Below are 24,060 nucleotides of genomic sequence, written 5' to 3' on the forward strand. Positions count from 1 at the left end.
GGTGGGGGTACATGAATTGAGCAGGAATGTGAACTTAAATCATAAATACGAACTTAAAAAGTATACTTTTTTTTTAAGGTATTTATTTATTTATTTATTTATTTATTTATTTATTTATTTGAGTGAGAGAGCGCATGCATACAAGCCAGGGAGAGGGGAAGAGGGAGAGGAAGAAGCAGCCTTCCAGCTGAGCAGGGAGCCCTGGGGCTCGATTCCAGGACCTGAGATTATGACCTGAGCTGAAGGCAGATGCTTAACCAACTGAGTCATCCAGGCACCCCAGAAAGTTTACATGTTTCTACTGAAGCCATTATGCTACAAAGTAACAGACTTCTGTTCTGGCATAAAGTGAGCGGGGGCACCGCCAGAAATCCCAAACTCTTCCCTCCCCTCTGAGATGGACAAGGAGACACTGATGGAGTAACACAGGAATGGTCCAACTGCAGAGTGAGCTGGTGATTATTTATTCGCCTCAGATTAGGGCCAGGCGAGAAGGGGAAGAGGGAAGGACAGGCATGAAAGGAGAAAGCCAGGGTGATGGGAAGCAAAGTGGGTCTGCAGGAAATTTACTAGGAGGCAATTAACACTGCAGGCCTATGAAGCACCAGGCTCCGCACAAATGTGATTTTGCTTAACTGGCACAACAACCCTGTGAGGAAAATGAGGCTCAGATATGTTCAATAGCTCGTCCAAGGTCACGCAATTGGTGAGTGACAGAGCAGACATTTAAGATCGGGCTTTTTACTTTTTCCCCAAAGCGTGTGCTTTTTTATGCAACATCTAGTTATACTGATGGAGTAGGCACAGCAACAGTGAGAAGACTGTCCTAAATAAATGTAAAAATAAATCTTGGGCTATTCATCACCCAGGGTTTATAAACAAGCCATCTCCCTGTGGCAGGACCGAGCTGCAGAGAAATCTCAGTGCACACATAAAGAAGCATCATTTAGTTTACAGTGCCCTCACCTGCTGGATGAGAGGGGTGGGGTGTGGAGGAGGAAATATCCCCAAAACTCTTTTACCTGGAACCCAATAAATAAAAAGGGAAACAGAATTCCAGCTGATGAAAAAAAGACCTCTCACATCAAGCTCTCCCTTTCATGCAGGAAACATTCATTGTTAGTTTTAACCAATTCTTATTAAATCTCTACCTACTTTGGAATTCTACGGAGAACCTAAATTGCAAAATGTTTTTAAATCATAGTCAGCAGCCTGAGTCCACCTCCATGAATATCATCATCACTGGTTAATACTTTCTTTTATGCCTTCATTCAACGAATGCTTATTGAACATCAATTTTGTGCCAGGCACTGGGATAATTTGACAAAGAAATTTCTAAATCCTGCTGGTGTTCATTCTGAAGCAACCAAGTCTCCCTGACACATCACTAATTCTTAAAAACAAATACTGACCAGAAAGATCCCCAGCCAAATTTATATAAAATCTACTGCCTTTGGAATTTGGAAATTTACACAATATGAAAAAATATGACATACCATTTATTGCCCTTTATTTTTCAGTAGTCTTGCATCTTGTTCTCATTCTCTTAAGTCTGGTTATTCTTAAGTAGAGAGCATTCTCAGCACACTACAGCATATTAATTTCCTTTGGCAAACTGTCAACTGGAATAACTGATTTTTATGTGTGGTTGGCATGTGCGTGGACAGAGGCAGAGGTTGCTAAAGCTTCCTCATGAGCTATGAAACTCAGGCCTGAGTGTGGGGAGATGAGAATCCCTTCATGGACCAGTGTTGCCCATCTGGCTCGCCACCTTCTGGTTCCACCAGCATCTCCAGAATTAATATCTGGAGGCCCTCCAAGGAAATGTTCTCCGTGGCCAGTACCCAATTGAACCTCAAGTCACGCTGCTGGAATTATTCACTCCAGAAGAGAGTATGGATTTATCTCGAAGGCCATCACTGTACTATTAGACCAGGGTGTGCTCCCTTCCTGGAGATCTGCATGTCAGAGACACTAATCCTCCTGCCTGAGGAGAATGAAATCAGGCCAAGGTGACCAAACTGCCAAACCAGGCAGCCCCACATTAGTCAGAGACCTCCCTGGGATAGCTAGATACAGAGAACAGAGAACTTTGGAACAAAGACCACCACAGAGCCAGTGGTGAGCTATAATACATTAAAAACTGGAATCACCGTGTTGAAGTTGAGAGCTGAAAGGGAGCTCAAGGTGGAATGTCTTTAGAGAGCCATCCAGAGGAAGTAGGTGCTTTCTCTAAAGACATTCCACCTTGAATTGCAAAGCCAGGCCTGGACTCCACAACCCTAGAACTCCCACCCCAGCTGTGCATTTGGAGCCATCATGAGCAAATCTCCCTGGTGCTGTGTTTTCCAGAGCTGTGTTCTCGATGCACTGTCCAAAAAGCCCCCAATAACATGGTAGCTGAAAACAGGTGTAGGCCTCTCCATAGGTGCTTCTCTCCCCAACTCTTTTTTTAAATAATCTCAAACTCATAGAAAATTTGTACATAGAGTACAAAGAGTTGTTTTCCCTAAACCATTTGAAAACAAGTTGCTAACAGGATATCCTGAATCCCTAAGTACTAGAGTTTATACGTCCTATAAACACAGATAAATCTCCTATATCGTTTTTCAAATTCTCAATATATTTCTCTTATATTATCAATCATCAAAATTAGGAAATCAACACTGATACATTACTACCATCTAATCCACAGATCCCATTCAAGTTTCCTGTTTCCAAAAAACATCCTTTAGAGCAGAAGAGTCCAGTCAGAATCATGAAATATACATGTAGTTGTTACAGCCTTCTTCAACATGGAATGGTTCCTGGGTGTTTTCTTGACTTCCATGACCTCAACACTTTCAAAGATTCCAGGACAGTTTTGAGGAATGAACTCCCTTTATCTTTGTCTGGTAAGAGTCAGGTTTTTACACTTTGGGCCAGAATATCAGAGAAATGATATATAATCAGGCCGCACATGATTTGGGCTTTTCTTACCCCTGATAATGTTACCATTGATGACTTAATTAAAGTGGTTTCTGCCAGGCTTCTCCACTGAAAAGTGATTTTTCTTCCTTTTCTAATTAGTAAGTATTTTGTGAGGAATGATTCAACCTACACAGTTGTCCCATTCCTCATCAAACTTTCAATGTATTCATTCAGTTACATATATCAGCATGAGTATACAGATTCCTAGTTTATTCAAAAGGTTGTATATAATCTGTTACCAGTGTTATTTGTTTTGATACTCACGTTGTCCCAGGATTGGCCAGTGAGAGCCCCAATCAAGCTGGATCCTGTGTCCTTTTGGCATGTTCTCATCATTCTTTGAACTCAGTGCTTCCAAAACAACCAGAATTTGCAGACTCATCTTGTTCTTTTCCTGCCCAGCTACTGAATCAGCCAAAGATCTGGGTGTTTGGTATGTTTGTTGCTATAGGTCTGTGACCCTCGGTGTACAGGACTGGGAAGTATATACATACACACACCAAAAACAAAAATAAAACAAAACAAACAAACAAAAACAAGGCATACTCTTATATTTGTTCCTGAATCTCTCTCCACATATTGAAAATCATGAGTTCACACTGAAACCCCAATTCTAATACAACACTATAGTGTTCAATTTCATTTTCCCAATCCCATGTGTGGAATTCCCTTTTCTAGCAGTGGAAAATCTGCTTCACATTATACTGAATATATTTACTTACCTGATCAAGCTCTACTGCGGCCACTGCAGTCTTCTCCTGCAGACACCTGCCTCCTGTGCTTGAACTCTGACATCACATGGAGACACTTCTGTGGGCAGCCCTGCTTCCCTCGCTTTAACCCTAACACCCCAAACTGGGCTGTGACCAGCTGTGTGGACACTTTTCTCCGCCAGTTTGGAAGGCCCACAGAAGCTTCCTCTCACCTCCTGGAGACAACTGGTAGGGAGTGCCTGGGCGGCTCGGTCGGTTAAGCATCTGACTCTTGATTTCGCTCAGGTGATGATCTCAGGGTCATGAGATCAAGCCCTGTGTCAGGCTCCCTGTGGCTCCATGCTGGGTGTGGAGGCTGCTTAAGATTCTCTCTCTCCCTCTCGCTCTGACCCACCACTCCGCTCTCTCTCTCTCTCAAAAAAAAAAAAGACAACTCCGTAGATTCAGCCCTCCCTAAGGGCTTTGTGGAGAATTGTTCAGGGGGAAAATGAAAAAAAAAAAAGAAGAAACCCTGCCGTCTATGAAAGGGAGCTCTGTCAACCTCTCATTTTACATTTTACATTTTCACCCTCCCAAGTGACAGGCCATCTTCGCACGCAGCCTTTCTGTGCCCATTCTTCAGGCAACTTTCGATCCCTTACTGTAGCTACTTCTAGATGCCCTTTAATATTGTGAATAAATAGACCGTCTGGTATTATGAAGCCCGTATGTGCGGGAGCCTGCTCCTCTGAGATATGTGACGTGTAGGTTGCTGTATTCACAGCTCATCCCTCTCTAACCATTTTGTTCTCAACCCATTTCTGTGTGTTCCGCGCCCCCCCCCCCGCCCTTTATTTCCAAGTGACATTTTTAGTCTTTCAAAATAATAAATAAATAAATAAATAAATAAATAAATAAAACCTCGATAGAAGTCCTCAAAACTGACCACACCAAGCCCGCCGGGGTCCAAGTATTTCGTTAAGTCCTTCACCTGCTCTGCCCCGTAGGCCGTGGCGAACTGGACGAAATCCTCGATGCGAACGAAGCCGTCCCCATCGCCGCCCAGGGCGTCGAACACGGCTCGAAGGCGGGGGGCGTCCTCCGCACACGCCGCGGGCTCGCTCGTTAGGGGGCAGGTCTGGCTGAAGTCCGAGGGCCGGTCCGGGTCCCTGGGACCCACGTCCAGCGTCAGCTCGCCCACCGCGGGCGAGGGGAAGCCAGGGAAGAAGTCGACCTCGCCCCTCACGTGCTGGCTGTGCCTGAAACCCTGCACGCGGAGAGAGGCGCTCTCCGGGCAAACCGGCGGTCCGTAATCCTCTGGCTTTCAGTCCAGGAAAGAAGCGGGCCGAGTTCTGGCAGCTGCCGGTCGGGGTCGGGGTCCCGGCAGGCGGCCTGGTCCGGCAGGAGGTAAGACATGCCTGGGCCCGGGGCAAGCGCCCAGGCGCTCTCGGGGTGCCCGTCCGGCCCCAGGGATCGTCCGGCGCTCAGGTCACCCCTTATGCCATCCAGCTGTGACTCTTTCCTCAATGACTGTAATCCATATGAACTCCTGTTGCCTGAATTTCTATTGCACTTATAGTCAGTACAACAAAGCCAGCACTATATTTTTATTTAAATTATCTCTCGAAATAGGCTATAAATACCTTGGAAGTAGTGACCATCCTTCTACTTTTTTGTTATTTCCTGCAGTGTCTAAAAAAAATATTAGGTGCCTAATAAATATTTCACTGATTGATTGGTTGATTGATTAACATCTGGTAAGCGGCAAGAGTGGTGTTAGTAGTCAATATCCTTTAACCTATTGTTTTAATACATACCTACTACTTTGAATAATTTCAGCTGGCTCTGGGACATAGGAGCTCTCCGTGGTTGTCTGGTACCTGGTCCAGAGTGTGAGAGCCTAATAAGTGAGATGACTAGGGATTTAATCAACTGCTCAATAATGGGAACAGAATGGTCTCTCTAGCCATGGGCTCAAAACTGGGTCAAGACAGTATTTTTTAGAAATGTATTATATTAAAACTTATTGTGCCAAAAAGAAATGAGCTATCAAGCCATGAAAAGATATGGGGGAATCGTAAATACACACTGCTAAATGAAAGAAGCCAATCTAAAAAGTCTACATACTATACAATTCTGATTATATGACATTGTGGAAAAGGTAAAACAATGGAGACAGTAAAAGGATCAATCAGTGGTTGCCAAGGGTTAAGGAGGAGGGTGGCATGATCAGGCAGAACGCAGAGGAGTTTTAGGGCAGGGAAACTCTTTTGTATGATGTTATAATACATTTGTCCAAATTCCACAGAATGTACACCACCAAGGGTGAACCCTAATGTCACCTGTGGACTTTGGGTGATAATGGTGTGTCAGTATAGATTTGTCAACTGTAACAAATATACTACTCTGGTGCAGGATACTGAGAGTGGGGGAGGTTGTGTGTGTCAGGAGTATATGGGAACTCTCTGTACTTTCCACACAATTTTTCCGTGAACCCAAAACTGTTCTGAAAAATAAAAGCTATTAATATTTGAAAAAGAGGGAACATAATGAAAGTCATCTAGAAAAAAATACTAAATGAGCGATTTCCTCTAAAGATCAAGAAAGAAAGAATGGGGACAATTATGACACCATTATGCAATGAAAAGAAGAATGACAGAACCCTGTTATTACTAAAAGACAATCTAGAAAACAAAACCGTAGTCATAGGATATTTATGGGAGGCAGGCTACATGCCAACCACCACAAGAAGTATTCAAATAATGAGACATTATCTCATGTAATCTCATTTAATCCTTATTTATTCCTCACGTAAATGTGTTATTAACCCATTTTAAGATGAGGAAACTGGGGATCAAAGTTGGTAGGTGGCTTGTTCAATTTGATTAATTCAAGAAAGCAAGGTTGTCTCCAGTGGACCAAGGAGTGTGTTACACTGAGAAGATCCTACAATAAGTAAGGACCATCTTCTGTAGACCTGACAATTTTAAGAGAAGGCAGCCATCCAACCCACTAACCATATAGCATTCAGGGCATAGGAAATGGAGAAATGCATGAAACAACAGACTTCACTCGGAAGGCATAAGAAGGCTCCATAAACAAGATAGCATTAGAGCTGGGACCTGAAAGATGAGTACAATTTCTAATAAGCATGAAATGTAGGACAAAGTATTTCTGATGGGAATAATGGCAAAGGCAAAGAGGTGTAAAGAGCAGGAGGCCCAGAGTAGATGAAGTATGGCCCCAAAGAGAAATAGAGAGCCACTGCATCCCTTGAGGAGGAAGGTTACACAGTTCAATATATAGTTTTGGAATATTATTTGTGGCAAATAGCAAATGTCCTTTGGAATATCACTGTGACAGTGTGGGACTGCCAATCGGAGAGAACCAACGCTGGGGACAAGGAGACCAGAAGGAGGCAAGGGTGCCTCAATGACATCCAACTAAGGCAAAGGCAGAGCAGGGTTTATGGAAGGAAAAAGCAATCAAGTCAGAAGTACTGAGGTTTGGGGCACCTGGGTTGCTCAATCCATTAAGCATCTGACTCTTGATTTTGGTTCAGGTCATGATCGCAGAGTCATAGGATGGAGCCTCAAGTTGGGTTCTGCACTCACTGCAGAGTCCGCTTCTCTCCCTCTCCCTCTTTCCCTGTTTGCTCACTCTTTCTCTCTCAAAAATAAATAAATAAATAAAATTTTTTTTTAAAGTACTGAGGTTTTACTCAGAAAAAGTATAGTGCGCTCTTCAAATTGCTTCTGAGTAACTTTTATCTCAAATGTTTGTCTAAATATCATCTCAGTGAGGTCACTTCTAACCACTCTATTTAAAATTGCAACTTCACCTCAGAGTCCCAATCCCCTTCATGTGCCTTACTCTTTTTTTCATAAAACTTATCAATATAACTGCTAACATTCTATATAATTTACATTTATAATTATTTATTGTTTTTTTTCTGTTTGTCTTCCCTCACTGGAATAGAAGTTTTATAGAGAAGGACATGTCTGGGAGCACCTAGGTGGCTCAGACAGTCAAGCATCAAATCTTGGTTTTGGCTCAGGTCATAATCTTGAGTTTGTGGGATCCAGCCCTATGTCCATCTCCGTGTTCTCTCTGCCCCTCGCTGCTCCTGTGCGTGCTCTCCCACTCTCTCTCTCAAATGAATAAATAAAACCTTTCTTTAAAAAAAGAAAAATATGTTTGTTTAGTTTATTGATTATTCCAAACACCTAGAGCACAGCCTAAGACATAGTAGATGTACAACGAATATTGCTGAATGAGTGAATGAATGCGAGTGTGCATTGACTCATGCCCAGCAGTGCTTTAACGTAAGCAACTGAGATAGCATAACTCTCTAGGGTACTAAGAGATAAAATATTCTTTATTAAAACATTTATACATGTAACTAGGGAGAAGTAACTAGAAAAAGGATCCATGATTAATAAAGGAATATAACACCAGTCAAGAAGACCGTATTTTTACATCTACTAAAACCTTCTTTGGTACTAATATTCTTGTAGATGGTAGTGATTGATGACAAGGAGGGATGCTTTAGGTGTGGGGATTGAGTCAAGGCAGAAATCCATGACAAGATTTGAGAAGCCATATTTATCACTTTAGCATGCCAGATTTATTTTTTATATATTTTATCTCAATTAATTTTTGTAAAAGCATGTCATCACTGTAAGGTATTGCTATTTCTATTTAACGGAGGAGGAAACTGAGACCCAAAAAGGCAGCCAGCTTGTCCAGTGACATAGTTCGAACAAGTGCATCCAGTTTCAATGCCTGTGTGCTTATCGCTATGCCAAGAAAATTGTAACAATAACCAGGAAAAAAAAATTTTATTGAACATTTATTCTGGACCAGACACTGTGCTCCTCACATTACAATAGCCCTATAAGATGGTTAACTTTAGTTTACTGTTTTACATATGGAAAGCCTAGCAAAGAGAGTTGAAATAAATTGTTCATGAGTGCATGTCTAGAAGGTTCTAGAACTAGGACTCAAACACAGACCTCATGGACTTTAATGCCCATGCTCATAACCACTACACCATATTGCCAAGTGGAAAACAATGATAATGCCAAATGGAACAGGCTGAGGTTTTGCTGAAGTAGGGGAAAGAGAACTAGTAAAAGATCGGTTTCCACAAGGCAAGTGCAAAGAGATAAACATTTAGCAAATTAATGCAGTAATTTGAAGGGTAGTTTGAGCAGATGCCATGTGGAAGTTACCAGAGAAAACATCAGTTCTTTAAGCCAAATGGTATTTTGAGAGTATGAAAAGAATGTAATTATAAGATTTTTTACCATAAAAACAAATCCATATACATAAACACTTAGCTAGAAGGAGGACGGGGCATATTGCTGAGAATATTACATTAAACAAGTCTTTTACTAATTAATAAGATATTGGTCACGTGAAATTACAAGTGCTCAAATGCAGTGATCTTGGCATTTGATGTACAATTACTGATGTTAATGTTTGTACAGGAATATGAATCTTTCCACTCACTTCTCCCAGCGCAGAGTCCTGTGAGGCCATGACAGAAGCCGAGAATGTCTCATCCGTGACAGTTTGGGGCCCGCCAACTCAGAGAACAGAGACAGGAGCTGTGCAAGAAAAAAAAGTCTGAAGGGAGCTGAAATCAGTCCCCAAAACAAGGATGCCATGGCAGAGACCAGCAACTGCCTACAACAGATGCTGTGCTTTTCATGTGAGCCATCTTGCCTCTTGCTTTTATCTGCACATTGAGATGTACAAGATCTAAAGGGCCAGGTGGTAAAGGGAAGGAACTTAAGAGTTGACAAAGAAGGCTGACATATATGAACTATCTTACTGGATGATGAATAATTCAAAGGCCGTAAGTAAAGCTAATCCATCTTTGTTACCCCAGCTCCGGGTGTGGGCCTAACAAGTTGCTCAGCAAAAGTCTGTTGACTAAAGAAGGACTGGTCTCATTGATCAACACACCTGTGATGATTCTTTGACTTTAATGTGCAGCTTGGACACACCAAGGGATAAAAACCAACTACTGAAATAATCAAACATCCCTAACTGCCTATATATAGCTCAGTTCTCTCCTGCCATATTAGGAGATGATAACCAGAAGCAAAATTCACTAGTCTGACACGAAGGTTGGCCTAAGTACGTTGGGTCTCAGTGCCTCATGTCAGGTACTCAGCAGGTATTAAGCGTAGGTGTGCACAGGACAATGTGGAAAGAATAGGACATATTCACACTGACCATTATGGGAACTAGATGCACACACACACAGAGGAGAGCTCTCTAATGAAGAGCCATCTTCGCGTTAAACAGTGAGGAACACTCACATCTCTTCCCACACAGTCCAGCCTCCTCACTTTGAGGAATGGAAAAAACAAATGCTTTTCTCATTCTATCGGATTTATTCTGCAAGCAGTCACCATCTCTGCCGTCGCCCTTCTGAATGCCATGCTCAGATGGAAGTCCCTGTCTTTTTTTGCACTGTGTAAAAAAATAGTAAGTTAGAAGTGGAAATAAAGGCAAAACAACGATGGGGCAAAAGCAAAATAGCAGAGAAATACTTGACGGAGTGGAATCCAACAAACCGATTTGGTAGCTTATATTTTGCTGGTCATTTGCAAGTCCATCTTAGGAAAGTTAGAAGTTAAAAATACCGTAAAAGATCACGTGCACAACACATAATTGGTACTCGGTGAGGATTTGTCGAATTACTAAATTTCTCCCAGCTTTCACAGGACCATGCCAGATGGGAAGATTCGGCGTCATTGTGACAACATGGCCAACTCTGCTCCCCTGGCTTCTGTCACACCACGCGTAGCTGATTCTCATTCTTCTTCTCACCTGGTCTCCTTCATTGGCATTCTCTTCCTCTGTCCACTCAAAGATGCTGTGTCCCCCAGGGGACTGAGCTTAGCTTCTTGTTCTTCCTACTGCACACACTCCGTGTGTGTGCTGAATCTGGCCTTAGCCCCAGCCTACATGGGAACGATCCCCACGTCTCCATGTCCAGCCTGGACTCTCCCCTGAGCTTCCTGTGTCCTCGCATTCCCTGTCCTCTCCTGCTGTCCTTCCCCACATCCTCATCAGCTCTCTCCTGGACCACTGCAGTGTCGCTCATCCTCTCCCTCAGTCCTTCTTCTCAAATCCATTCCACCCAAGCTGCTAAACGCAAACTAAACCATACTAGTCACTCGCCTCAGTTTGAATCCCCCACCCCCAACCACTACCTCTGGCAGACCACTTCACCTCCCTAGTGCGGCAACCATGTGTCTCTGCTGCCTTTTCTACCCTCTGCTACATTCTTTTTTTTTTTTTTAAGATTTTATTTATTTGTCAGAGAGAGAGAGACAGAGCACAAGCAGTGGGGGAGTGGCAGGCAGAGGGAGAAGCAGGCTCCCCGCTGAGCAAGGAGCCCGATGTGGGACTCGATTCCAGGACCCTGGGATCATGATCCGAGCTAAAGGCAGACATCCCTGCTCCACTCTTTATCTCACTCTCTAATCACCAGCAATTCAGGCTGCTTGGGACTCCATGCTGTTTCATGCCTCCCAGTCTTTGCCTTCATTGTTTCCCTAAACCCTACTCCCTTTCAAAGATCCAGTTCCAGCAGCTCCTCCTGCCCTGAGGCCTTCCTGACTTCCCCGACCCCCTGTGGACAGGGCAGGCACCCCTGATCCCGCGTTACCCTGTGTCATACCCCGGGCTATCACTGAGTTTGCCACACTGCCTTCACATGATCTGTGAGCAGTCCTTCCTCCTCCCACAGAATCTGCACTGAGACAGGAGTAAGCCCGGACTTCCTTCAGCTTTGGGTATTCAGCCCATAACATTGGTCTCTGATACAGAGGATAAAAAAAACTCAGCAAGTATCTGTTGAATACAACTGAACTGATGGTTGCAGATGTGTGCATTAATTAGCATCTCAACAGTCTCTGAGCACATGACGACTAGAGCACAATCAATTATTCCATTTCCTAAATTCCCCTGAGGAAGGAACGTGCCCCACTCAATGCCATTCAGAGGCACAATTGCTTAACTGATACGGCCAAACAGGGCCTCAAGTACTGAGAAAAGTTCCATTTCCCTCAGCCGGGAAGGTTCTGAGCCACACAACATGATGCTAGAATCCTCGTCACCTGGCCTGCCACTTTGGTGATTGGGGCCTCTGTTGTTATGACGTGATGCCTAATTAAGCATACTTCGAGTAACAGCGTCACAGCCCAGAAGAACAATTCTGCCACAGGTAGACTTCCCGTTAACTTCACCGGAATTCCCATTTCTCTGTCTCTGCCCTGTGTGCAGAAATAAATTGCCGATTTTGTTGATGCAAGCACATTCTCAAACAACTTGCAACTACTCCAAATACCAACGACCACGTGAGGGGGGGAGGAGATGAAATGCAGTTTGTGGGAAGTAAATTCTTGATTATGTTGCAATTAAAGGGTATGTGCTTTGCTGCATTCTCAAGAGTTCCAGAGAAGAGGCACAGCAGTGTTTTACCCCTCTGCCAAACACAGGGCTGGCAATTTGCTGTGCAAAATAAACAGATGGAGAAACATAGAAAGGTTACCACCATCTCTGCTTTTTAACTACATTCCTCAAGGGTCATCACGAAGAGAGAAGTCATAATTATAGCAACAGAGCGGGGCTTTTCTTGCCTCTTGGAAAGCTTTATAGGCCAGTTGTTTACTGCTAACTTTTGGTGAAAGACTAGTTTAAGTATATCAAAATTTTATGGCCCGAGCGGGAGCCATTACATACGGAAACTGACCTGACTGTTAGTTACCAGGGGGGCCAGAGACTGGTATTCAAAAAATAATAATGTGACTATTGCAAAGAGAGAACAAGATTGTCCTAAGAGATCGTTTTGAGGAATCAAGGCACTAGTTTTCTGCCAGCTCGATGTGCAGGGACAATATGTGTGTTGACCCCACTGAAAGAGAGAAAAAAAGGAAAGAAGCTCTACCCTGAGAATTGGTGAGTTGGCATACATTTATAGAGTTGGAAACAAGTCACGGCTAGCATCCAGGGCTCACCTTGAGGTTACTGAATAGATATGAAATAAAACTCCAAACAGCCCAATGTGTACTAAAGACTGGCTGACATTCAGCTCTTTGCCGAGCTGTTACAGATACACAAATGGTGGTGAATGCTGTGATGTCCAAGTGTTCTTAATCCCCTCTGTTGCTTCATGGCTTTTCCCATGGTCAAGAGCTTCATCCAATGGGGCGCCTGGGTGGCTCAGTTGGTTAAGCAACTGCCTTCAGCTCAGGTCATAATCCTGGAGTCCCAGGATCGAGTCCTGCATCGGGCTCCCTGCTCAGCAGGGAGTCTGCTTCTCCCTCTGACCGTCCCCCCCCCTCATGTGCTCTCTCTCGCTCTCAAATAAATAAATAAATCTTAAAAAAAAAAAAAAGAGCTTCATCCAAGGCATTATCCTTTCAGACCTGTTTAACTGGGCTCCTACCTGAAGACTTTCCCTTTCCCAATCCCTTCGTTCCAACCTGACATTGGTTGTGTAGACCTTAAATACTATTTGGGTAGCGCAAATATCCACCCACTTCCACTCTTTTAGGGAGCTGTTGGGTCCCTCTTAAACCCTATGTTTCAGGCTGAGGGGAAGATGCTCCTAATCATAAATACTCCCTCCTAGACACAGGGGTAAGCGCTTCACCTGGAGGGGACTAATCATGGCACTCCATTGCCTTTGCCACAGTCGGGGTACATGCTCAAAATTTTTACTGGTATGGAATCAGCAAAATTTGAGACTTCTGCACAGATGGATTTACTGTGAAGCTAAAGAGGTTCAATCCGTCGGGCGCATTACTAAAACAGGCTCCTGGGGGTCTTGGACATGCTGGGAGTTATAGAGTGTCCTAGTGCGGAAGGAGTGAAGGTTGCAATCATGAGCATTTTGATGTAGGCACTGCTGGTAACTCACCTAAAAAAAATCTCAGAGGATGGAGACCTGAATCTTCAAGGCTCCAATAATTTGGTGAGGTTTTTTTATTCTAAATAATTTCTAATTTATATATGTAAGTTTACGTCCACAATTTTCTATTCTTTTTCTTAAAGAGGGCCCCTCAAATTATATAAATGGCAGGCTACTATTCCAAAGCACAGCTCTATGTGTATCACTCTTCGAAATCTCCTCTGAGATATGTCTCATCCCCAGCCACCTTCTTCACGACCCTCCTGCCCACGTGCATCCGGGTTCCATCCTCCCCACTTCTTCACTCCTCTGAGGTCCTGCACTTTCCAGCTTAGTCTATGCATACCCTTTCCACCTGGGAATGCCCACTGGGTCAGCCAAAGACCGATCCTTCAGGCCCTGAGAAAACCCCACCTCCTCCATGAGGTCATCCCGAATTTTACTTCTACTGTCTCTCCATGCTCCTTGTAGAAAATGAATGAATCTTTGCTTAATGAAATTGGATTAGGTTAGGATACTCATTGCAATGGGCCTTGCATTAGTTACCTGCGTGTCCATTTTTTCGTCTTTATGAACTTCTGGAGGGCAAGACTCTATTTGCTTCAAGTTTACATCTCTATAGCTCCTATCATGGCTGCGCACAAAATGAGAGCTCAACAAATAACTGAACTGAATTGAAGAGATGTGCTCATTAAATGGTTGCCGATTGACTAGAGGATTTCTATTTTGGCACATACATCCTGAGCTCAGAGACCTGGTGTGCTGCCATGGAGGCAACCATTTCTTTCCATTTTTCAGGTTTTCCTCCTTCAGCACAAGGAAGCGCACGGTGGGAAAAGAGGTATAGCAGTCTTGTACTATCCGGAGTGGAAACTGAAGTCCTATTTAAACGATTTCCCTTCGCCTCACAATCCCAGCCCCCAATTATAACTCATTATGCTCCTGCGAGTCCCTGCCTAGCACGGGTTACTGGTTTGTAATATCCCCTGGCAATCAATATCTTACCTTCTTACAACTTTCACTAAACAAACCTCGCTGGAGGGTATTTGAAGAAAGGCATAGCCAGGGAACCTGACAGGTAGACCAGCAAAGCAAAACCACTTTTCCAAACCCTCTGTTGAGGGAATAAAAGCCATCTATGTAAATAAATAGCAAGGCCAACCACTTTTCATAGTGGTTAATCTGCTTCTACTCAGGGTATGTGAGGAGAAAACAATGAAGATTGTAAATTGCACACGGGCCTGGATTGCTCAGTTCAGATTCAAGGCATATCACTTGGGGTTAGCTGGGGGCGATTTGTTAACCATCTGTTAGTTTTTGTTCAAAGAAAAAAATTGTTCTTCATGCAATTTTTAGGTCCAGATCTACCTGGCAGGGCCTTTGCTGTATTGTATGGACTTGTTACAATGATGCTGTTTGCCCCAGAATATTTCCTTTGTAAGGCTGGAATTTGAAGCTCGCTCCTTTCGCGAGCTCAGGCTGCCAAGATGAGGAAGGCATCTTTCTTTCCTACTAGCCCCAGGTATGTATCTCACTTACAATGCAGAGAGAGTAGCTCAGACAATCAGGGGAGTAGCTAGAATCCACAGGCAGACACGAAAAAAAAAAAAAAAAAAGGATTCCATTTTGGGCTCGACCTCTGCCTGGTCCAGGAAGATTGAGTTTGCTATCGGTGTCTGAACAAGCTCCCAGGGGTTAGTGAGCTCTCCCATTCGAGGCTCCCCTTTGTCACAGGGTAAAGAATTTATTAGTGAAAAATTTCAATTTCAGACTTTAAAATTGTCTTGCTTGGCCTCAAGTTCTGTCCATACCATGTATTTATAATACACTTCCTATCATTGTTTGAACATCTTTTTTCACCCTGTAATCCCTTCCATGTTTGTTTATAAAGGGATTTCGCTTTAAAACAGAGGAATTATTACTTCATTTGAGCGGTTTTATCCAGTGTCCCAAAGGATTCTTAACAGGCTCATGGTAGTTCTTAATGGATTTAGCGGGGAAAGAAAGCTGCGCATGCGCAGTGCCCAGGCGCTGGTCAGTCGGCCGAGCTCAGAGGGCGCTGCGCTGGCCAGCCCACGTGGGGATGGCGTATGTTCATCACTACCTTCGCTTGCTAGAGCTGCCACAGGAAAGAGCCACAGCCTGGGTGGCTTGAAACAACAGAAACTTATTGTCTCACCATTCTGGAGGCTGGAACACTGAGACCAATCCATCGGCAGGGTGTCTTCTGACAGTGGTAAGGACGGGTGGATTCGGTTCCAGGCCTCTCCTCTCTGCCTTCATCTTCACATGGCATTCTTCCTGTGTGAGTGCCTCTGTGTCCAAATTTCTCCTTTTTATAATGATACCAGTTATATTGGCTTAAAGCCCACACTAATGATCTCATCTTAACTAGTTACATCTGTAATGAACCTATTTGGAAAAAAAAAAAAGGCCACCTTCTGAGGTACTTGGGGTTTGGACTTCAACACAACGATTTGGGGATGGAGACACGATTCAACCCATAACAATCACTAAGGAGACGCTGGAAGGCCCTTGGAAAAATCCCACCCCATGGGTCAAGACTTTATGTCATTTATCAATGACAATCTAGACTAGGATATGCTTTGGTAAAAATAACTCATGGCTTAACATACTAAAGGTTTGTTTCTCATTCATGTCAAAGTCTGATGTGGGTCTGGTAGCCTTTTTAGGGATAGAGGAGAGAGACAACTTTCCTTTAACAGTGAGTCAGGGATCCTCCAGGCTGCTTTCACCTTGCGTCTCCAACATCTCAAACTTCTTCCTTTCCAGCCTTGCAAATAGACAAGAAGAGCATGGAGAACTCACCCTTGTTCTCAACTGCTTTAGATTAGAAGTGACACATATCATTTCTACTGCAAGTGAATAGACCAGAATTCGTCATGTGATCTCAACTCAACTGCAAAACAGGCTGGAAAATATAGAACAGCATATGGGTGTTTGGTGAGCACAAACTACCCTTGCTAAATCTTCCTTCACCTAGAACATGATAGGTTTGATAAGCAATTCTAGGAGGTAGAATAGAAAAGCATTAGTTTAAAACCCGGACTTTGAAGCAAGACTGGGTTTGAATGCTAGCTCTCCACGTACTAGCTAAGTATATTGACCAAGTCACTTCATCTCTTTGTCCCTCGTTCTCCTCCTTATAAAAGGGGGATAATAATACTTCATATCTAATAAGCTTTTTCTGAGAATTCAGTGTTATGAGTTTTGAATATAAGTGTTTCTAGGGCATGATACCACAAGAATTGAGCCATTTCATTTGCAGAAGATAATTTACAGATCTTAAAACAAACAAAAGTGTGGGGGAGGGTCATATATGAAATATTTTGAAAATTTTATTGATCTCAGTCCTGAGTAATTATGTGTCTTGGTGCTTAGTAAAGTTTGGCAGCGCGAATGAGAAAGAACAGTCATAATTGATGTCATCACTGTCAATCATTTCACTTATAAAAGTTAAGTTAGGTCATGTTTCTCCTATAAAGCTGGGAGCAGTTGTTTCTGTAGAACATTGTTCACCCCTTACACAGATGAGAGAGCCTCCATATTAGTGGCAAAATTTCACCAGAAAAGTTACGAGAAAGAGTGCAAGTAATAATCTGATTCTTTTTTTTTTAAGATTTTATTTATTTGAGAGAGAGAAAGAGAGGGGGAAAGCATAGAGGGAGAGTGAGAGGGAGAAGCAGACTCCCAGCTGAGCAGAGAACCTGACGTGGGGCTCAATCCCAGGACCCTGAGATCATGACCTGAGCCATAGGCAGACGCTTAACCAACTGAGCCACCCAGGTGCCCCAATAATCTGATTCTCAATATCATCCTTAGTAGAGATAAAAAATGGGACTTTGTTGAAAAAACCTTTTTTATATTTTTAAACTTTTTAAATTGAGGTTAAATGCACATAACATAGAATTAATCATTTTAATATGTACAATTCAATGGCATTTCATATATTCAAAATGTTGTGCAACCTACTTCCAAAACATCTTCATAGCCCTAATGGACATCTTGTAAGTATTAAGTAGCAGTCACTTCCCATCCCTTATGGCCTCTGAGCCCTTGAAAACCAATCTCCTGTTTTCTGTCCCTATGGATTTATCAACTGGGGATATTTCATATAAATAGAATCATGCTGTATGTCACCTCTGTGCCTGGCTTCTTTTGCTTGCATAATGTTTTCAAGGTTTATCCATGTTGTAGCATGGATCCTTTTAATGAGTAAATAATACTCCATTGTATGGATTTACCATGTTTTGTTTATCTATTCATTAGTAAATGGACTTTTGAGTTGTTCCCATCTTTTGGATATTGTAAATAAGTGCTGCCATGAACATTCATGTGTAAGTTAGGTTTTTTAAAATATCTGTTTTCAGTTCTTTTAGGTATATATCTAGGAGTGGAATTTCTAGGTCATATGGTAATTCTATATTTAACTTTTTGAGAACTGCCAAACTCTTCTCCACAGTGACTGCACCATTTTGTATTTCCACTAGCAACATGCCACTGTTCAATTTCTCTACGCCCTCATCAACATGTCATTTTCTGTATTTTTTTTTTAATTGTAGCCATCCTTAGTGGGTAGGAAGTGGTAACTCATTGTGGTTTTGATTTACATTTCTTTAATGTTAATGATGTTTAGCGTCTTCTCATGTGCTTGTTGGACATTTGTATATCATCTTTGGAGAAATATCTATTCAAATCCTATGCCCATTTTTAATTGGGTTTTTGTCTTTTTGTTGTGGGGTTGTAAGAGGTCTTTATGTATTCTGGATACTAAGCCCCTTATTATATGTGATTTATAAATATTTTCTTCCACTCTGCAGTTTGTATTTTCACTTTCTTGATAGCGTCCTTTGATCAAGAGAAGTTTTTAATTTTGATGAAATCCAATTTATCTTTATTTTTTTTGTTGCTTGTGCTTTTGGTATATCTGAAAAAGCCTCTTGGAAGATATTTATTTTTTTAAAGTTTGACTCACAAACCAATTAGAAAGAAAAACTAATTTATTAATCAAGACCTGGAAAGAGGAAAGCAGTCTTCTGTGATCCTCGCCACTTATCTTTGATCAAGAATTTACTAAAATTAGTTTCCAATTTGTAATATATTTCCCCAAAACATGTGTCTGTCAGTACTATGTCTTTGTAGTTATATGGAGAATCAGACAAGTATGAGAAATATGCAGAATACAATTAGATGTCATTAAGTGCTATGGCCCAGAGAAGCAAAGAGAATATGAAAAAGATCCAGAATTTAATCAGGAAATTTAGAAAATAAAGAGCAAACTGTTGGCAACTCATTATATCCTGGTTGGGGGCAGAGACTGGCACCTAACCAAATTACCTGAAGCAATTAGATAAAAACATATCTTGAACCCAGAAGATAAGCGTTGCTACACGAACCTCATCTAAAGGATGTAACTCGAAGTCTTCGTTTTCATAGAGAGTACTAAAAAGAGCTCCAGGTGTCCATATTTGAGATAAAAAGAATAAACCTGAACATGCAAAGCCTCAGATTTCACATCTGAGATGAAAACACTATTCCCTTCATGAGTGTCTTTCCAAATCCAGGATGGTTTAGTATTAATTATACAGATGATGAAGTATTAATACTTTTGTGTCAAGTTCAAGAATAGGTTTTTAATCATTGGGACAATCTGTTTATATTCAGTATTTAAAGTGTTTGTAATGATTTAGAATTGGCATAATAGAGATTCTGACAGATTAGCCTTGTGATTCCAATTTAAAATACGTAATTAACTTGTGATTCAAGTTGAAGGTGTAAGATTTTTGACTACGTTTGTAAACAGAATAAGAATGCTTAAGAGAACTAGATTTACTATATTTATATGTTTAATAATTTATTAGACTGGAAGACAGTTTTGTTCATTAGAGATATAAACTTGTCTTGTCTGGTCAAGTACCTAAAGTGCTTAAAAAGAAGACTGAATATTACATTTACAGCTGCAGTTTAAAATGCCCACGCTTGTAAATGAGACTGATTGTTTAAAGAGATATTGGTTTGTTAAATCGATCAGACACATAATCAATTCCTTAAAGTCATGGTTCTTAGTTATTAAAAAATTTATACTTTTAATAACAACCATATTTGTAAGTTGAACTTCAAAATTGAGGAAAAACTACAGGGCCTTAATTTTAAGAATTCAATACTAATCGAAATTATAGGTAAGCCTGATTGTACAATATACTGGATTTTGAAATTCTCAAATTTTATAAATAATGAGAGTGGTTTCCAATATAGAGAATCTCTAGTAATGGACTAATGGATATTATAAAGTAATTTCTCATTGATCTATTTTTGTTTGGATTGCATTATTTAGAAAGAGCCAGAGAACTTTCTGGCTAGCAAACTAGATATGGTAAGCTGAAGATGGTTCTAGCCCTAAGTTACAGTTATGACTCCTAGGACTTGAGTGGTTTTGGTCACAAAAAAATCAAACAGAAAATGAAAGAGAAATGGTCAAAATCCTTAGATAGACAATATATTTGAAGCATCCCCATCTATAAGTCATCTAACAGACTGCAGTTATGTGAGATGCTCTTCTGTCATCATGCCCACTCGAATTGTTTAATCAAGGAGCAGTCCTTCTGAGATAAGAGAAATGCAATTAATGAGCAAAGGTCAACACGAGATAGACTGGGTGTAGGCAATTCCACATAAACTAGGGAAAGGCTTAGCTTTTTTTTTTTTTTAGTAAGTGGAAAAGTCAGTCTCCTTCCAAGCAATTAAAAAAAGAGAAAAAACAGCTTTAGAATAAGGTATTGTTCTCTGAATTCTGCTAATGAAGAAATATAATTGCTGCAACTAATACGTGTCTCTGAAACACTGGTGTGGACTAAATCTCCCAAGAAAGACAAGGTCTTGACATTCAGGATGGCTGAGCTCAACATCCTTTTAAACTGCTTGCATATGACTTTGTGGTTTTAAAATGGAAAACCTTTAAAGACCTGAAGGAGTGAATAACTGATATATTTCTCTAGTGGAAAATGAAGTGCCATCAGATGGCTTAAAAGTATGTCTTTGGAGTCAGATACCTTGGGTTCAAATCTTAGCTCAGCCACTTATTAAATGAATGACCTTGGACAAATCACTAACCCTCTGGAAGTTCAGTTATTTAGTAGAGTCATACGTAGAGAAGGTAATAACTATCTCTTCGGGTCATGAAATATTGGAAAGAGCTTAGCACCATGATCAACACGTAAGAACCACTCAATAATTTATATCGCTGCTTTCACTTGCATTGTTAGATGTAGGAAATTTCTGTAAAAGGACACGAATCCCCCATTTACATGGTTTCAGTCTTTTTCTGTCTCCAGCCTCTGGCTAAGAAATATACTTTAGTGTTTTACATTAAGTTTGTGTTTTTCATACTGCTTAAAGCAAGTTATCTCTTTAAGAATCAAGAGTGATACACTGTCATCTGTTAAACATTTGAAGAAAGGACATAAATGCTGAAGGCTTTTATTAAAATGTCTCTAGATATGAAATAACATTATTCTCATTGAATGGTCATAAATTGAGAAATATGAGGAAAGCCAGTTGGCACAGCTGTGAACATCTACTTATTGTAAAGCAAAAGTTGACTTTTAAATACTTTATCCATGTACAAAACTACAAAATTATTAAAATGTGTGATAGTTTAGGAATGTTAGACACAATTTGGTTGTTCTCTTAATTGGTGTTTCAGTACTTCACTGTTATTTAAATTAATTCTCACATATCAGCCTTGACCAGTTAAAAGCATTAATAAAACAACCAGGGTCATACCTTGTATGTTGTTGAGTAAATTTGGGAGCCTGGGGATGACTGTAGGGAACAGTGTCATCTAAGGTCTCTGAGGACTCCCTGGAAAATAAGGCTTCTGAAAACCACCCCATGGCTCACATCCAATTACCTAAATTTCCATAAAGACAGTCTTCTTGTAAGAAAACTGCTCTACTTGATAAATATTTATTACAATGGGACTTGAAACTGGATTTAGTGGCAAATGGCATTTTTCAAAACAATGTGTTTCCTATGGTTTCAATAAGTAGCAATTTTTACTGAACTTATAAGAAACTGGGATTTCATTTTTTTCATTAAGGAGTATTTCAAATAAATCAGGATTTCATTTTTTAATCATTTTTTTATCATGAATAAAGGAATTGTATACAGATATGGACCAGCTGTCCTTGATCTTCATTAGAAGGGGGAAAATTAAATTAGGAAAGGAAGCCCTCGAATGCACAGGACATTTAAAGGATGAGAATAACCAAAGAAGGTTTTGGAACCTCCATGCTTGGAGGTCTTCCAAAGGACAGTCCACAACCCACCCGGGGTGACGAGGTCCTCCTGGGCCAGATGCCATTGCAAAGACCCAATTAATCTAAATATTCCATTTTTGACAGATATACTCTTGGGGTTTCTATGACAGGAAACTGAAATTTATAGTTGAGGAGTGCATCTATGATTGTTAAGCACTGAAATATCTGCCCAAATTAGCCTGACCCAGGATGTGGACTTTGATCTCAAAATGGTTGAATCCTGAAAATACTGTCATTGTCTTTAAAAGCCCCAAGAACTGGAGACAGCTTTTTAAGTAGTATAATTAGTGTGGAAGCATAACCTAAAAGAAGACTTCATCACACCCAGCAACTGGGATGGTCCTTCCTAAGACTCCCATGTACCAAGTTAAGAGAAAAAATCTTAAAACTAACTAAGGCACACTTAGGGCTCAAAAAATTGGAGCACTTAAGAGGATTTATTTAAATCTCCCAAATAACAGCTTGAAAACAAATCCTGTTAAATGCTCCATTTCCCTATTCTTGTCACAAATTTTTGCTTGGCCCTTTCTCTTTTATTAAACTCTGTAACTATTCATTATATTGCAACATAACTTGAATGGTTGTTAGCAATCACCTGCAGCTACTGGCGTTTTTGAAAGCAAAGCCTTAAGATTGCCCACATGGTAATGTTGGATTATGAAGATATGATTCATCAGAGAAAATAAACGGAGGCAAATTTTTGAAATGCTGTGAACACACACCCTCTTCTTCAGATCTTTTCCCCCGTTAGCATCACCTGCAAGAACTGTTTGCTCTAAAAAGGATTGCCAAAACCAAGTTTTCAACTGAATATATACTACTGTAAAAATCCAATGGGCTTTGGTTGTCCCAGAGGCTGGTAAGGAAGACCAGCCAGGTCTTATATGCAAGAAGACTCAAGGAGTTGGGAAAGCCTTAGAGATACGGGGGCTGACACATGACTGCCAGGGCTAAGATCCTTGCACTGTCTAGGAGGGAGGCTTCCCACAAGCACAAGCAGTGCACCTGGATAGACACTGTGAAGGGATGAAGAAGATGATGCTGATGGTCCATTGGGGGAAAGAAGCCATCCTAAGAAGAGAAAGTGGAAGTCCAACACTTGACCAAGGGACATGGTTGGGGGGCGGGGTATGGGTGGTCACAGGGGAGGAATGACTTTGAATATCTCTCAGTTTGGTGACACTCATTATCTTCAAAGGAAAATGCATATAATAAATACTGAATCACATGGAAGAGGCAAGCTGTCAGAGATGAGAAATGAATAAAGCGAGAGAGAAGAGTGTTTTCCCCCTTCCATGTGGAGACCACTGGAGCAGGACCAAACAACAACTGGAACTAAGCTACTTGAAAATAGCAGAAGAGAATACCATAAATACCTGGGAGCCTCACAGCCATTGCTGAGCATCAGGGCAGAAATAACAAGATGAGACATGTAGGTGTCAGCTGTATGAAAAGACTTGATAAGAGACCACAGGACACTTCTTTCATTGATAGGAAGGATTTGCAGGAAGTAGGGTTCCAGGGATTTCACCGGTGGGGGCTAAGCCAGAGATTATTGTTTTCCACCATTATTGTGATCCTGTTGGGGTGCAGATAAGAATCCCATAGAAAGCAAGTATAAATGGTATACTGAGCAATCTGAACCCTAAAAGGCTCAGTCCTGTTGCATACTTCTTATAGGAGAGATACGCCCTGACATGATTTCTTCCAATCGCCTCTCTTTATCTGCACTTCCTTGTTGCTGGTGCCCCTTCATCTGGCACTTGGTCGGCATCCTGGCCAGATGGTACAAGCCCAACTAGCTCCTACAGAGTCCTAAAGGTCCAAAAGGAACTCATAGACCTCTACTAAGATAAACAGTAGTATGACTGTGGGCAATATTTCCATTCCCTCTCTTCCTGATAATATTTCATTCCCATCTCTCACCAGCTCCTTTACCCTTTATTCAAATCAGCAAATCCATTTTATATGCAGGTGTCCGCCTGTAGAAAAGAAGCCAGCCTCCTTTTTTTTTCTTATTAAAGTCCCCCTTACAAATTTAAGAGGTTCTCTTAGATCTCCCCCTCACTTTATTCGGTGGGTGGAGGAGGTAGATGTTCCAAGAATGTAATACCCACTAAGC

The 24,060-nt window shown here is 41.4% G+C and overlaps 1 pseudogene; it reads right to left on the reverse strand.

Moving 5' to 3' along the window:
* LOC102737777 (importin subunit alpha-1-like) overlaps positions 1-23,712 on the reverse strand; it is a 49,855-nt pseudogene extending 26,143 nt beyond the window's left edge.
* Between the last annotated feature and the right edge of the window lie 348 nt (positions 23,713-24,060).

Source organism: Leptonychotes weddellii, chromosome 4 (assembly GCF_054177405.1).
Source record: "Leptonychotes weddellii isolate Sample4059 chromosome 4, ASM5417740v2, whole genome shotgun sequence".
NCBI lineage: Eukaryota > Metazoa > Chordata > Mammalia > Carnivora > Phocidae > Leptonychotes > Leptonychotes weddellii.